Below are 5,256 nucleotides of genomic sequence, written 5' to 3'. Positions count from 1 at the left end.
CATTGCCCCATTCAGAAACTCGGGATCCCACTTAGATTTTACACTTTACTTTACCAGTCAATTACTAAGTCCTGTGAGGTAGTTAAAAATTAAGTGTTAACTCGACTGCCAGCTGCAGGGTGTCCAGATACGTGGCTAAACATTATTCTGGGTGAATGTGTGACAGGGTTTCTGAAGGAGATTAGCATTTGAATTGGTAGGCTAAATAAAGCAGGTAGTCCTTCCAGATGTGAGTGGGCCACATCCCATCACTTGAAGACCTGAACAGAATAAAAGACTGGGTAAGAAAGAATTCTCTCTCTGCCTGACAGTCTTCAAGCTAGAACATAAGGGTTCTTCTGCCTTTGGGCGAGACCTGGAATCTACACCATCTGCTGTTCTGGTTCTTAGGCCTTTGGACTGAGAATGGAACTTCAGGGTACCACTGACTCTTCAGGGTCTGGATTTCTCAGCCTCCACAGTCACGTGAGGCACTTCTTTGCAATAAATCATACGCACATATGTAGATAGTAAAATGTATATTTTGTATATATGTACATACATACATTTCCATATGTACACATATAGACATATACATATATATATATAATACGTATGTCTATGTCTCCTATTTGTTCTTTCTCTCTGGAGAACCTTGACTAACATATCTATAAATCCTCCTGTCTAAAGAGCTTTAAAATCTCTCTTTCTCTTTATTTGCAAAAGCTTCAAGGCTGGGAGCGTGCATTTATTTTCATATCTAAACAGTATTTTGGTAAGAAGAGAACTGGGCCTCTTAGATTCTATTTTTCTTTGGTATATACCCATGTACCAAACTTCTGAAATTATGGTTACTTACAGGTCGGTTTTTTTTGTTTTTTTTTTTTTACTTTATGGATTCATAATTTGTTTTTTTTTTCCTTTGAAAACCTTTCTACCCTCCCAGATCATGTCAATTTCTACCTACTCCAATTTCTTCCATGGTTATTGTTCTACTCAGACTCTTTCCCAAGCTCTACTCAGCTTTGGTAATTCTTATAAAAGTAAAACTAGTATTACATGTTGGATACATAATATCCATCATGTACACCACTGATCAAACAATTCAAAAACTTCAATAGACCAGAAAATCACCACACAAAATCAAGGTTAAGTTTCCAAATATTTTTACAACTATCATACCATAAAAAGGTACTTACTTGGTACCTTTTTAGAAAAAGTACTTATTTAGTCAAAAGTACATGCTAAATTATTAACCTCTGTAATAAAACTATTATGGCATAAAGGATAGCTTATGTAAACCAACTGAATACACATCACACATTAAAGGTAATTTCAATCACTACTGGAGCCACCAAGATAGCAACATGCTGGTCTCAGTTTCTTTTTCTTTTTTTTTTTTTCAGATTTTATTTATTTATTTGACAGAGAGAGACAGCAAAAGAGGGAACACAAGCAGGGAGAGTGGGAGAGGAAGAAGGAGACTTCCTGCTGGGCAGGGAGCCCAATGCGGGACTCAATCCCAGGACCCTGGGATCATGAACTTAACTGAAGGCAGACGCTTAACGACTGAGCCACCCAGGTTCCCCTGGTCTGAATATCTTACTGGAAAGCATTATGTATCTCCTGGTTGTAAAGAGAATTCTAAATATAAATTCTGCCGAAAGCATATACCAAACCTTCAGAAGGGTAAAAGTAGATGAAGATCTACTCTGCTTTACATCATTTTCTGAAACGTTTTAATTCAAATATGTTATCAAACGATATTCAAAAATCTTTCTACCTAAAAGAACTCCTCTAAAGATATTTTGAGCAAATAATTATTCCCTAAAATACATAAACAGAATACAGTGATATCTTTTAAATTTACATTTGCCAAGTTTTCTCTAAATAAGAAATAGAGTAGAACAGGTGTTAACAGAAAGTCACACCAGCATATAACTTATCTAAGAGCAAGAGGATGACCAAAACCATAACTGAAATTTCCTTAACTAGAGAGAAAGGTGAAAAACAAGAGAAAGATATTTGTAACTCAATCTACTTAGAGAAGTGTTCTAATATTTTTTTGAAGTTCCAACCTCATTAAAATGGCATTCCTTGAAGATTCAAAATAGGCATTGAGTGAAGACTTCCTAAAAACTCAAAAATGTTGGGATCATTAATAATCAATAGTCCAAAATAGTAATAACAATATCACAGCTCATATTTTTACTTTTTTTTTTTACAACAGATATTCTTTTCTCATGATCTATACATAAGACCAGTCATAGAATTGATTTCCATGCTCTAATTACTCAATGTACCATCTATACAACAGGATGGATCCAGGGTAGAATTAAAAATCTACCACAGTTCACATGTAATTAGGATGTTAAACAGCAAAGAATGAATTATAAACCAAACACTACATTTTTTTCCTTTCCATTTTTTTTCAAGTATAACTAACATACAGTGTGGTGTCAGTTTCAGGTGTACAACAGAATGATTCAACAAGTCTATACGTTTCTCAGTGCTCACCAAGAGAAGTGTACTCTTGCCCTTTCCCATCTTGCAAGGTGGCCAGTGAGAAAGTTGAGAATTCAGATGCTAAGGAGAAGAAATCTGAAGCCAAGAAGACTGATGCTGGTGGCAAGGTTAAGAAGGGTAACTCCAAGGCTAAAACGCCAAGAAACAACAGCCCTATTTGCAGCTCAACCCCTGTCCCAGTTAGAGGAATTGGCAGATTTCCCCCATCCGATATGTATTCTAGAAAGTTCCTGTACAAGAGGAAGTATTCAGGAGTTAAATCCAGGATTAATCTCATTCTTGCTACTGTCACAAAACCAGTTGGTGGCGACAAGAACGGTGGAGCCTGAATGGTTAAACTTCACAAAATGCCAAGGTTTGATCCTACTCAAGTTGTGTCTCGAAAGCTGTTGATCCTCGGCAAAAAGACCTCCCCGTTAGCACGTGGGAAAACTGGAAATGGCATCACTCCTGGGGCCAGTGTGATCATTCTGACTGGGCGCCACAGAGGCAAGCGGGTTGTTTTCCAGAAGCCGCTGAGCAGGGGCGCGCTGCTTGCGATCGGACCTCTGGCCGCAGCAGAGCTCCTCCGTGCGGAACACAACACCAATCTGTCATTGCCACCTCCACCAAAATTGTACCGGGGCTTGTGAAGATCCCCAGAGTTCTCACTGACCCTTCTCACTTCAAGAAGATGCAGAAACCCGGACACCGGGAAAGTGAGATCCTCCTCACAGGGAAAGAGAAAAAAGAGATTACAGAGCAGGGCAAGGTTGATCCCAAATCTGCAGTCTCGCAAATCCTGCCCAAAATCAAAGCTCTCCCTCGGCTCCAGGGCTGTTGTGCTCTGTGTTTTCTCTCCCAAATGGAGTTTATCCTCACAAACTGGTGGTCTAAATTTCTTACAAAGAACCTAATTAAATAACTGATCCATTAAAAAAAAAAAGTATACTCCTAATTCCTTTCACCTACTTTACACCCATCCCCCGCCCCCTCCCCTCTGGCAACCACCAGTTTTCTCTCTGTATTTAGGAGTCTGGGGGCACCTGGGTGGCTCAGTGGGTTAAAACCTCTGCCTTCTGCTAAGGTCATGATCCCAGGGTCCTGGGATCGAGCCCCACGTTGGGCTCTTTGCTCGGTGGGGAGCCTGCTTCCTCCTCTCTCTGCCTGCCTCTGCCTACTTGTGATCTCTGTCAAATAAATAAATAAAATCTTTAAAAAAAAAAAGAGTCGGGTTTATCTCTTTTGTATTCTTTATTCATTTGTTTTGTTCCTTAAATTCCACATGAGTGAAGTCATCCTTTTTTAATGCTGAACTCAGGATCCCTCCAGGCTCAATTATAAGGGCAAAATGTGTACTAGGCATTCCCTCTTAGTTTTTTTCTTCTCTTTGTTCTTAAGGCACTGTTTCTTCCCTAGTGCCCAACAACCCTCCTTCAACATGGTGATCATTTTTTAATTTTACCTCTTTCCTATTCTACTCCCTAACTGCAATCAGAATGTACCAATCTTGCCCAGCCCTTGCAAGGTCTGACAAATTAAGATTATTAAGGCTGAAATATTAATGACGTAAGTAACACCTTCCAGATTGATCAATGAGGAATGCTTTGGGCAGCAAGTAACAGCAATACCAGCAACAACAGAAGCAACAACAATGATAAAAAACTACAGTGACATGAACTACTTAAGGTAGAGCAGCATCAAGTTTGTTTGGTGGCTTACCCATGTCACCAAATATCTAGGCTTTTACTATTGTTATGTTTGACCATACTTAGCATATGGAATTTGACCCATTGGCTGGTTGCTTCATGACTGCAAGATACTTTCCCAGTTCCAAGCAACACAATAAAAAGAAAACATTTGAATGTGGGATGCGATAGAAATGAAATCAAAACAGACTTTCTCCTCATGTACCTTGTTCCTTTTATGAGAAGACACAAATTTTCATGAGCCCCAGAAAAATTTCCCTTGTATTTCATTAGACAAGGGAGTATAGGAAAGTGAGTCTCAGGCTTGTTCAGCTTCTACAGTGGAGGGGAGCTGGAAAAGAAAGGAATCGGCAGTGGTTTCTAGGAAGCAAATTAAATGTGGCTGCCACACCAGAGGCTACGCTTGAGACTAAACAGAGATTGGAAGGGTTTACAGAACAAAAAGGAGCAACAACAACTAAAATAAAGCTGTGATGGTTTGCAAATCTCTCTTTCCTACCCAACTGTGGATTTTAGGTGGATAGAGGCTGTCTTATTCATGTTATTTCTGCTTCAGAAATTTAATAAATATTCATGGAACAAATGAAGATAAAACATGAAAATCTCCTCAAATGAATTCCACAGGAATTCACTTCATGCTCCACAACTCCAATATACCCAGCCTTCACAGGATATTTTAATCTGAAAAAAAAAAAGTATCAAGATTCCTGTATGAATTCGAGAAGAGGACAGGTATTTTATAAAGTATTGCCAGGCTGAGAAGTGATTAACCTAGGGAATCAACATTTAGTCAAAATGATATATTAAACTAATGCAGAGAATGGATTTCAGGGATGATTTTGTACACTAAAATTCCAGAAGAATAACTAATATTCATAGAAACAAGAGCTGCTCGTGTTCTACTTCTTGTCCTTATTTTTTTTAAAGATTTATTTATTTGAGAGAGAGAGAGAGAAAATGTGACTGGGGGGAGGGGCAGAGAGAGAGGGAGAAGGAGAGAATCTCAAGCAGACTCCCCGCTGAGTATAGAGTCCAACCCGGGACTCGATCTCACAACCCTGAG

General features: G+C 39.0%; 1 pseudogene; it reads left to right on the top strand.

Moving 5' to 3' along the window:
* Positions 1 to 405: 405 nt before the first annotated feature.
* LOC116582229 lies at positions 406 to 3,417 on the top strand (annotated as a pseudogene).
* Positions 3,418 to 5,256: the final 1,839 nt, after the last annotated feature.

The sequence above is a fragment of the Mustela erminea genome, chromosome X (assembly GCF_009829155.1).
Source record: "Mustela erminea isolate mMusErm1 chromosome X, mMusErm1.Pri, whole genome shotgun sequence".
Lineage (NCBI taxonomy): Eukaryota > Metazoa > Chordata > Mammalia > Carnivora > Mustelidae > Mustela > Mustela erminea.
This window is presented reverse-complemented; position numbering and strand designations above follow the sequence as displayed.